We start from the raw sequence: 12029 nt of genomic DNA on the forward strand, positions 1-12029 counted from the left end.
AACACACTACCAAAGAGCACACAAAAAAGATAGTCAAAATCTTTAGTCATTAGGGAAATGCAAATTAAATGAAAATTAAAGCCACAAGGAGATACCATTACACACCTATTAAGATAGCTAAAATTAGAAATAGTAAGGATATGAGCAACCAAACTCATACTTTGCTTTTGTGGTAATGTACTATTACACAACCACTGTGAAAATCAATTTAGCAGTTTCTTGCAGAATTAAACACGTGTCCAGCACATAACCCTGTCATTCTATTTCTAGGTGTTTATTCATGAGTCATGAAAGTATACGTCTAAAAATATGACTTGTAATGAATGCTAAAAGCAACTGTCTTTATAGAAGTCAAAATCTGCAAACAATCCATATGTCCATCAACAAATGAATTGGTAACAAACTGTATTAATACAATGGAGTAGAATTAAACTAATGATGTAACAATACAGATGAATTTCAAAATCATTACACTAAATGAAAGAAGTCAAACAAACAAAAAAAAGATATATAGGGCTGGGACTGTAGCTCAGTGGCAGAGCGCTTGCCTTGCACATGTGAGGCACTGGGTTCGATCCTCAGGACCACATAAAAATAAACAAATAAAGGCATGTTGCCCATCTACAACTAGAAAAAAATTTTTTAAAAAAAGATATATCCTACACATGCCATGCATATAAAGCTTTTAAAAGTACGAATTAACCTATAGTGCAGAAAGCAGATTAGCAGTTGCTTAGGGAAGGAATTGGGAGATGAGAGCCATCCACTGGCTGTGTGTGGACTACATCAGCATGGCAGCCAAGTGAATAGGAGAATCTGGTGTCTGAGAACTTCCAGTGGAAATTTCCTCTGGTCAAGACTGCCCAGACACATGTGACCCTATTCAAGCTCTGATGCAGGTCTCATGCAGCACAGGAGATGCAGTCACACAACCTCTCAGAGATGGGTGTGACCTACAAGAATGCCAATCAACCTGCTGACTGCAAGACATCTGGAAGCAAGACTCCACCCCCGAAACCTTATCCTGCCTTTGACACACCCCTTTAAATAAACCACATGAGCCAATTTTTAATTGTCCAGCTTCAGCTCCTGTGTGGGCTATCAGGTGCTCTCCTTTAAAACTATTTTTCTGTCTCTGTGTCTTTTGTTCTTCACTACTCATTTCTGACTTCTTTTCTCTGTTGCATTATACCCTCCTGAGCAAGAAGAAGGACCCCCTGGCGAGGCATTGGCAGTCTCCCCATAGTTGGGATTGATGGAAGAAGTAGGAAGAGGTTAGGAAACAGAGATTACCAAGGGGAAATAGGAAACCTTTGAGAGTTCATTATCTCGATAGGTGAGTGAATCCAGATGTCAAAATTCATCCAATTGTACAACTTATTTCCTGAGTGAATTCTCTTCCTGAGAATTGATCAAATTGTACAGTTTATTATAGGTAATTATTTCAATAGAACTCTCAAAAATCTACTTCATCAAATAACATTAGCTACTTATTTCAACTATAGACAATATTCATGCTATAAAAATGCTTATTATTTTCTACCATTCATACACAAAAAATGAGTTGAACATATTACTACTAGACATCAACTTTAAATATTTAAGAGGATAAAATATATAGTATTTCAAATATCTTTTTGGAAAAACGCAAGCAGAAAATCGTGGATTCTACTGGACTAAAGCAAATTCACACAAGCTATCAGGTAGAAGCTATCAGGTAGACCTGATAGCTTTGTTATCTTCTACTTATAACCAATAGTTAATTCTCAGGCTTCTTCTCACTCAACCTACTAACATCATCTGTCATAGTTGTTCCATCCTTTAAGCATTTTCTTAATTTGGCATTCTGAACACTTCCAGTCCATGGCTTTCCCACTATCTCATTCTCAATCTGCATTCCTGAAACATATACTACAATTTTAGACCCTGGATCTTTTCTCATTTTTATGTATACTCACTCCATGTCATTTCTTAAAAGTGAGACACACCTTAAGACAACATCTCCAACTTAATGTAAATACTTCACTGTTGTCCCCAAGTAAAGTCAATTACAGATAATTCTAATATTATTTGCTGAGGCAGCTGCAAATGAAGAACAGATTCAAATAAACACACACAAATTAAAAATAATTAACTTAATTTTCAATAAATCTCACCACCTTTCTTTAAGTTCAACATGACTGGTATAGAGAGTCATTTAAAAATTTAAAGTAATAAAACTAATTTGATGAAAACAAAAACAAATACTTATTATTTATTCTAATCATTAACCATATTAGAAATATTTAAATACCATGCTGGATATTTCATTAAATATGTAAACCATAACCTTGTCTATGATCCTAGTCTAAGGTCTTAAAATATATCAGCAGCACCCTTGTTAATACACTTATTTCAAAAGCCCTTTTTTAAGCAATTATTTCTTTTCCCTCCAAAGATTTCATAAAGATAGTAAACACTATTTTAATCAACAGATTTTGGTCCTACCATGTCCTCTCCTATTACAGACTTTCAATGAGTGAATTTAATAATTTAAAATTAGTTGAAGAATGGTCAGAGTGGCATATACAAAATAGTCCCAGCTACTCAGGAGAGTGAAGTGGGAGTATAACTTGAGCCTGGAATCCAGGAATTTGGGACTAATTTGGGCAATATAGCAAGATTCTGTCTCAAAAGAAAATAAACAAATATTAAATAAATAAAATGAAATTGGTTGGAGAATTTATCCCTACCTCAAGAAATATATATTAAAATTCATGTTCAACTGATAGGTCATCCTGTTATCTTTCTGTACTTAATATGTGCTAAACATCTTTTTTTTTTCTTAAATGTAGACTTAGATGAATTGTAAATGAACTCTAAAAACTCTAGGGCAACCACTAATTTTTTTAAAACAATATATAACTGATATGCAAAGAGTGGGGAGAAGATGAAACCTTACAAAATCCCCAAAGTCAGAGAAGACTTAAAAAAAAAAAAAAAAAAGAGGAAGTTTTTTTTAAAAAAAAAAAAACAGAACAAATGCAAAGAATACAAAACAGTTACAAATATGATAGATATTGATTCATTTATATCAATAACCGTTTTAAATATGAATGGTCCAAATACAACAGCTAAAAGCAGAGACCATCAATGAATTAAAAAGGGGGAAAAGAAACAGACCTAACTATATATTGTCTACAGAAACCAACTTTACATAGTAAAGTCAGGTAGATTAAAAATATATCTTTATATTTAAGATATCTCCTTCAAAAATTAGCAGTTCACAATGAACAAAAAATAAATGATAAAAAGAATTTGAACAGTTAAAAAAATACATACCATACAAACATGAACCTAAAAAAAGCTTGAGGTATAGCAATATCAATTGTAGACAAAAGAGATTTCTGAAAAAGGGAAATATTATCAGGGATTAAAAAAATAGATTATATTATGATAAAGGGGATGAATTCTTCAAGACAACATAACAATCCTTAATACATATGCTCTTAACAATAGTATCAAAATATATAAAGCAAAAACTAATATAACTGTAAGGAGAAATGGCTGAATCCACTATCACAGTTAGAGGCTTTGACATCTTCTACTACTAACTGACAGATCCACTGGGCAGAAAATCAGTAATGATATAGTTGAACTAAGTAACACCATCAATCAACTGGATCTAATTGACATGTATATAGTTCTTCATCCAACAATGGCTTGAGTTTCTTTTCAAGATCACATGGACCATTCACCAAGACAGAACAAATTTCAGATCATAAAACACACCTCAAAACCTTATTTTTAAAAGAAAAGAAACCACACAATGTATGGTTTCAGAAGAGCATGATAGAATTAAACCAGAGAGCAACAACAGAAAAATAGATGGAAAAATCCCCAAATATTTGGAGATTAAACACATACTTCTAAATAATGCATAGTTCAAAGTCTCAAGAGATGTTTCTAAATACTATGAATTAAATGAAAATATAATTTCTCAAAACCTGTGTGATCTATCAAAAGCTGTGATTAGAGGGATATTTATAGCACTGAATGCCTATATTAGAAAGAACTATATAAAATCAACAATCTAATCTCCCACCCAAGGAAATCTGAAAAAGAAGAGTAATGTAAATATTAAGGCAAGTAGAAGAAAAAAATAATAGCAAAAATTAGGACAGGAATCAAGGAAATTGAAAACAGAAAATCAATTAGACCAAATGAGGATTCTTTGAATATATCAATAAAAGTGACAAAATTTCTAGCCACATATTATAATGTACTACACAGAGCTTTTATTTTGATTTTTTTAAAAATGGGTGTTAGTCTTTGATCTCCACTAAAATACAAAACGTTCCACCTGTTCTTTTTGCTTAATCTTTCCACAATTCTCTGGCATAACCTCTAGTAGATGTCTGTTATAAAAATTTATGAGAGAAAGAAGAAAACAGACATCCCTGTCAAAAAAAAAAAAAAAACTACAAAAGCTTACTTTTGTAGTGAAATATGAAAAACAACAGACTTCATAATTTTTGTTAGAGAAGCCAAACAACTGAATGCATGTCCAACACATAAGGTTTTGTTCTTCTTTCAAAATGACTTAGTCATTACAAAAAAAAACATTAACTTATTGGAGCAGACCTGAGCAATTGTTACTCAGGAGGAAAAGAATAGCAAGAAGCTGGAATACTGTCAAACATATCAAAATACAAAACAAAACAAAACACACCACAAAACTTTGCTGCCATCATCATCCAATAGATATTGGCACACCCAAAATCTACTTCCTTTGAATTCCTTTAGAATCCTTAATTTTATAAAATGGTACTTTGGCAGTACAGGGGAGTAAGAAAAAAAACAAAAACAACTTTGAAATCTTAAGTCTATGTTCAAATTCCACCTCCCTTTTTATTAGTCATTTGACTTTGTACAAATTAAAACTATATGACAGGTTTCGGTTAGTTGACAAGTACCAGAAATAGAATTTCAACTAGTTCATGCAAAAATGAGGACTTATTACAAAGATACCAGGGTGTCTATTGGAATTCCTATCTCAGGACCATGGACAAAGGCACTTGAATAAAGTCAGGACTTTGTAATATGCTTCTCTTCACATTATTTCTTTAGATGCCTGTTCTTACTTAGTCCATACGGCAAGAAACAGGCCAATGAAGAGTTTCAGAGTTTTATATCTTCATCAGTTAGAAATCAAATAAACTTATCTACCCCCTGGGCATTTAGGACTCAGGAAAAAAACTTGAGTGACCCAACTCAGTGCAAATGTCTAAAACTATAGAAATATTGAATCAATTTCCCTAACACCCACCCTCCCAAGCCAGAGTGCTCTTTATAAACCGTATAGGTATGATCCAATGATTGACCTTATTTAAAGTCTTCATTGGCTTCTTTTTAAAAAATTTTTTTTTGTTTTAGTCATACATGACAGTAGAACACATTTATGCACTTTGATATATCATACATAGATGGGATATAATTTCTCATTTTTCTGAGTGTACATGTTGCAGAATCATATTAGTCATATAGTCACATATATACATACAGTAATAATGTCTGTTTCACTCTACTATCTTCCCTGTCCCCACATCCCTTCCCCTTGCCTCCCATCACTTCCCTCTACCTAACCTAAGGTAACGCTATTCTTCCCTAGTCCCCCACCCCCACCCCACTTTATCATGAATTAGTATCATCCGGCCTTTGATTTTGTGGGATTGGCTTATTTCGCTTAGCATGATATTCTCCAACTCCAACCATTTACTGGCAAATGCCATAATTTCACTCTTCTTTAAAGCTGAGTAATATTCCATTGAGTATATGTACCACACTTTCTTTTTCCATTCATCTGATGAAGGGCATCTAGGTTGATTTTATAGTTTAGCTATTATGAATTGAGCTGCTATAAACATTAATGTGGCTGTGCAACTGTAGTATGCTGATTTTAAGTCCTTTGGATATAAACTGAGTACTGGGATAGCTGGGTGCAAATGGTGGATCCATTCCCAATTTTCTGAGGAATCTCCATACTGCTTTCCATAGTGGTTGCACCAATTCGCAGTCCCACCAGCAACGTATGAGTGTACTTTTTTCACCACATCCGCGCCAACATTTATTATTGCCTGTCCTGTATTCATGACGACTGCCATTCTGACAGGAGTAAGATGAAATCTTAGAAATGCAAATCTTGATTTGCATTTCTCTAATTGTTAGAGATGTTGAACACTTTTTCATATATTTGTTGATCAACTGTATTTCTTCTTCTGTGAAGTGTCTGTGCAGTTCCTTAGCCCATTCATTAATTGGGTTATTGGGGGGTTTTTTGGTATTGTTTTTTGAGTTATTTATATATCCTAGAGATTAATGCTTTATCGGAGGTGCATGTGGTAAAGATTTTCTCCCCATCTATAGGCTTTCTCTCCTCACTTTATTGTTTCCGTTGCTGAGAAGAAGCTTTTTAATTTGAATCCATCTCATTTATTAATTCTTGACTTTTACTTCTTGCACTTTAGGAGTCTTGTTAAGGAAGTCAGATCCTAGGCCAATGTGGTGAAGATTTGGGCCTATTTTTTCTTCTATTAGGGGCAGGGTCTCTGTTCTAGTGCTTCTTGAACAGACTTATAATAAAAATCCATAACCCCTTTAGAATCAGACTTTATGTAGGCCCTGTGTATTCTGGCTCCTGATTACCTCTGCTAGCTTCTATTAAATTAAAATCCTCTTACTAAGCTTCATCTATTCTGGACTTCTTTTTCCTTTTTTTTTTTTTTAGTTCTTTGAACTACCAAGCTCTTCCCCACCATAAAATTGTCTCACATTTTCTTTGTAGCCTCTTCCCTCTCCACCTAGTTTTCACTAATCTGCTTCCAAAAAGACTTCCCTGATTCTCAATGTAAATTAGTTTCCTTCTTTTTATTTATAGCATTTATCAATTTCTAATTGTGAATGTGTGTATTTGTTCACTATGTGTCTCTCTTATTGCACTGTTAACTCTAAGAGACTAAAGACCTACCCTTTTGACACCCAGTTGGCTCTCAATAATTATGTGCTAAATGAATAACTGGTTTAGCATGACACTAGATTAATCAATTACAAATGAGGGGAGGGTAGCAGGTAGGCATAATTGTCATTATCTAGTCATTAAAATGAATTTTCCAACAGTAACTTATTGAGGAAAGGAGAAAGTAGTTCCCAAGAGAACTTGAAATACTTCTGGGCAGAACAAAAACCTGTTCAATTCAGTTACCCTCTTCCCTCAATTCCATAAAATCTTTATAGATCTATGATATTAAATAAAATAAATCTAATAGTACCTATAAAGTGACTGCATGCAATATTACTTCCTTTCCTCTTAGGAGATGATGCTACACATTAGCAATGAATATCATTAATCTTCAAATAAGAAATTGTTTAAAATTCTACAAAATAATGTACACGACAAACAGCTGTTTCATGACCCCTTCTCTCACAGCACCCTGATCTTTCCTACCAGCTGTCCAAAAGAACTATTTGTCTGCTATTCTGTACTAATTCTGTTTACTCAAAATCCATTTAGCTTAAAGAATAGGCATGAATAAAACAAAAATAAAATAAAGCAAAGCTAAACAATCAACCAAACGAAAACAACTCAAACCGTCTCCTTCTTTTGAGGAGTTGATAAACTCTTTTTTGTCACTCTGTCTCCAACTCTACCATACCTATGTCAAAACCCCACAATATTCCTTTCTTGGTTGTGCTAAAAGTTTTTTTTTTAATTAAAATAAACAAAATAAAAAAGCAAACATAACAACAATAAACTAAAACGTCATGCATATGAGAATTGCAGTGTGAAAAAAATTAGAACTATAATCTTTTTCAGAAGTAGATCCAGAATAGATTCCCTGACAGGAAGTATGTAAGTAGTAATATTAAAAAGGGAACTCCCCCCGCCCTGCCGAAAGAAAAAAAGAAGTTATACAGATCTTTCAAATGCCTTAGAATTTAAATTGTAGCTAAAAGGGACTCAGAAGTCATCTACTTCAACTTTCTGATTTTACAATTGACAAAACCAAAAAACCCTGAGAGGTAAAGTCATGTAGAAGACCCTACCTCCTTCCAATTTCTATCACACCCCAACTTCCTGCCCCAGATGATGTAAAGCTAGACTACTCAGTGAATGGAAGGATATCCTCCTCTTCACATCCAGTGGGTGAAAGAGAATAAGTTCCTAATGTTGTCATGCCTACCAAGATAAAACTGTCATGGTATTATAAATATTTTATAGTATTTATTATAAGTTTATAATTGTCTAGTATTAATGGTACATCCTATAATTCAGGTATATTACAGGCTAAAAATATTTTTGTGAGCTCTTTGTGAATCTAACTATCAAGCATATTGTGTCTGAAAAAATAAATTCCAGATTCCAAACCATTTTATATTTATATTTTAAGGATATAATAAGTCCCATTCTAAGTTAGGACTACCAACTCACACAAAGACTCAAAATTCTAAGCTGAATGTGATAAACTAAAAACACAAGATTCTTAATTTTATAAAAAGTTCTACCTCTGGGATCATTTATTTTTAAAATTACGTACTCAAGACATTTTGCACAAGATTTAATTTACATCCATCTTTTTTATTAACATTTCACCAGAAAACTTAAGTCAGAATGAAAAACATTTTTATATCATTCAGTAACAAAAAGTTAATATACATTTTAATTAAATGAATTATAAGAGATAAGAAAAAAATTGTTAATATTTCATTTAAGTAGCTAACATATACATTATTCAGTATCTAGTACTAGTTAAAAAAGCTGTGGTAAAAGGATTATAAAAAGAGATAAAATAATACAACTTAAAAAAGAAAGTAAAAGTTCTCAAAGAACCTCCAAAAACAATTTGCACTTTTCAAGATAAAACTGTTGCATTAATTAAAAGGTTTGATAAATCTTTTAACAATTTTCACTTAGTATATTAATTCAGTGGCTATTTCTCACTCATTCATTTTATTTGTTCAACAAAGAAATCTGAATCCTTGCTATCTGCTAAACACTATACTGCTACTCATTTATGACAATAAGCTTCAGATTAGCTCTTTTAAGAAAAACCACTAGTTAACTGTATCTACCCAAGTGATAATGACTACTAAATTTTTGCTCATCATTTTAAAAAATATATAAATTGTAATCAAATTAATTGTTTAAAAAACTTATTTAACAGTAATTCACTTGTTTATCTATTTATTTGGTACCAAGGATTGAACCTAAGGATGCTTAAGCACTGAGCCACACCCCTTGCCCCCATTTATTTATTTGTTTGTTTGTTTATGACAGGGCCTCACTAAATTGCCCAGGCTGGCTTTATACTTGCAATCATCCTGCCTCAGCCTCCTCAGCTGCTGGGATTACAGGCATGTGCCACTGCACCCAGTCTATAACTGTAATTTTAAAGACACTTTAAAAAAGTCTTACCATCTATATGAAGTTCTCCCACAAAGTAACCAAAAACATTGTTTTAGCAAAAGTTCTAGTAATATACTCTTTCAGAAGTAGTTTTGCTATGAAAGTTGATTGAATTAACTCTCCAATAAGGAAATCAAAAGCTACTATCTGCTACAGTAATGAAAATCAAATACTTGGAAAAGATATCTTAAATTATTTCTAAAATTAAGCAAAATGTATACTTACAGTATTATACAATATTCTTACATTATTTGTGAATATATGGATATGTACCAACCTGAAAAGTAAACAAAGTAGCTCCATACCTTACAAGTGATCACAATAATATATTTTGGATTGTGCCTCTTGAAATTTTTTGTTTCTTTTTTGCATGCTCGGGATTGAATTCAAGGCCTCATGCATGCTAGGTAAGCACTCTATCACTGAGCTATATCCCCAAGCTGATTCATGAAAAATTTTTAATGAAAAAAGCCTTAACATTTTCTGGATATTTTATTTTCACAAACTTGATTGAATTTTCTACCAAGTCACATAATGTTTTCATCAGTATTAACTATTTATACCTATACTATAACTGTACACATGTATTAGCTACAGTAACTAGTAATTCTAGAGTTAAAAACGCTTGATAAGAAATTCTTCAATTTAGAACCATATTTCTCCAAAGCAAAAATCAATGTAAATCAGCCAATCTAAAGTGCCAGGGAAATCCTAAAAACATTTTTGATGGTATTTTACACTGAAATGGTCATTATCACTAACTAAAACATTTACATTTTCTTTAAAACCACCATAAAAACATCTTTACAGAATTTACATACACTACCTAGTGGAATAAGTATTATCTCCATTTACATTTAAGGAAACCAAGGCAAAACAGTGTCCATTTTGTAAACTGCAAGGTCATCTCGAAACCAAACAACTGATTCTACATCATCAACTTTTGTGTGCGCCTCTTCCAAGTTCCATTTAACAATTACTGTACCTTAAAACTGTATCTGCAATGTCTATATGCAATTTCTTTTTCATGAAAAGGGTTAATGCAACAAGCTTAAAACAAGGAAAGATGAAAAAGGTAGATTACAAAAAGAAAAGAAAACATTTTTGGTAGTAAAACATTTATTTTTAAAGCATGAGACTCAAATGGTAATATTTAACATTATAACCAACAATTGTTTCTTATGCTTTCAAAATAATACTTCATTTTTCAGGTAGATCATGCAAAACTGAAGTCTACTCATTCTTGTAGATAGAAGTTAGAAAAATAAGAAAAAAATCCATAACAAGCAAATACATGATAATGCAAAGAAAAGAAGTGAATAAAAATAAAACTCAGATAAATTAAAGAATGATCTATTAAAACCCCACCTTAAATGTTAAATTCTTCCTTTCATTCAAAGTAAGGCTATGATTAGTAATAAAATATTCTGCTGCTAAAAAATAAATACAAAACTTTTCCTATTCAAAACTTGGGAGATTTTATATCAAGTTCTTTATTCAAATATTCACTATAAATAAGTACTTTTTCTAACAGAAACTTAGATCTTAAAAGACAAACTGTTCCTGAGAGTTTAAACTTAGATTGTATTGGTAATTGTACAATGCTATTAACAATTATCAAAATGAAAGTTATCTATTATACAAATTGAAGAGCATTAGACCAGTTGAATAGCCAATAAATCGATTACAATCAATTACTGAACTAAAAATTAAGACTCAGATAACATGTAAATCTAACACTCCCTCCCCCTCAATTTTTAAAAAATAGAATCCAAGGCAGACCTTATATAGAAAGGGATAGTATTAGAATGAGTCGTATCAAAGTACCTACACTCCAGTTGGGGATTAATTAATTAATCGGTTACAGGACAGGTCGTGAATGTTCAGGTCGAATATGCTTTCTTTTCATCATTATTCTAGTTCATCATCAGTTAAGTGCAAGAGGTGTCAGAGTACCGAAGCTAGGGGGCATGCTGTAGCAAGGGGAAAAGAAAAATGGGAAAGGTGCAATGGATGCTGCATAGTTGAATAATTATCTGGGTGGCACAATGGGCGAGTCCTGTCGACATCAGAGCTCAGTGAGCGGCTCCCTAACTCTGCCCGAGGCACCTCCCCATTAACAGGCATCAGAAGAGACCGCACCGCTTAGCCTCTTCAAACGAAAAAAGGATGCCCGCACTCGCTTTACCCTTCTGTCTTTAGACAGATCCACGGCGCAAACACGCTAAGGCACGAGCTTGCTTTACAGAGCCTCGGGCACGTACAGCGAGCTGGGGCTTCTCCGTTATCCCGGGCTGCAGCCTCTCCTAGGGCGAGGAGGCACGGGGGCGGCTCGTGGGTGCCGGTGGGCAGGGGATCCCAGACCACGGCACCTCAGGTGAGACCCGCAGTCTCTCCGCCCAGAACTGCCTCCAGCCAGTCGGTGCAACCAAGATCCAGACGCACCCGCCGCCGGCTTCCTCGGCACGCAGCCCGGGTGGCTGGTGGGCTGCGGGAGCTCGGGAAACCCGGAATGGGGGTGGGGGCCATCGCGGGGGAGGCGCGCCCATCCATCCCCGCAACCTTTGCGGACCGGAGATCCATACAC

At 33.8% G+C, this 12029-nt stretch overlaps 1 protein-coding gene across 4 annotated transcripts in view; it reads right to left on the bottom strand.

Moving 5' to 3' along the window:
- The window catches only part of Wasf1 (WASP family member 1), a 58712-nt gene that overhangs the window by 46339 nt on the left and 344 nt on the right, over nucleotides 1-12029 (bottom strand). The window contains exon 1 of one of the 4 annotated variants that reach the window (XM_048787756.1): nucleotides 11274-12002. The exons of 2 other annotated variants lie outside the window; for them this stretch is intronic. The gene's annotated coding sequence lies outside the window, so the exon portion shown is untranslated. Of the gene's footprint in view, nucleotides 1-11269; nucleotides 12003-12029 lie in introns of those variants that run through there. One more of the 4 variants, XM_048787766.1, reaches the window with a different exon arrangement.

The sequence above is a fragment of the Marmota marmota genome, unplaced genomic scaffold, assembly GCF_001458135.2.
Source record: "Marmota marmota marmota unplaced genomic scaffold, marMar, whole genome shotgun sequence".
Lineage (NCBI taxonomy): Eukaryota > Metazoa > Chordata > Mammalia > Rodentia > Sciuridae > Marmota > Marmota marmota.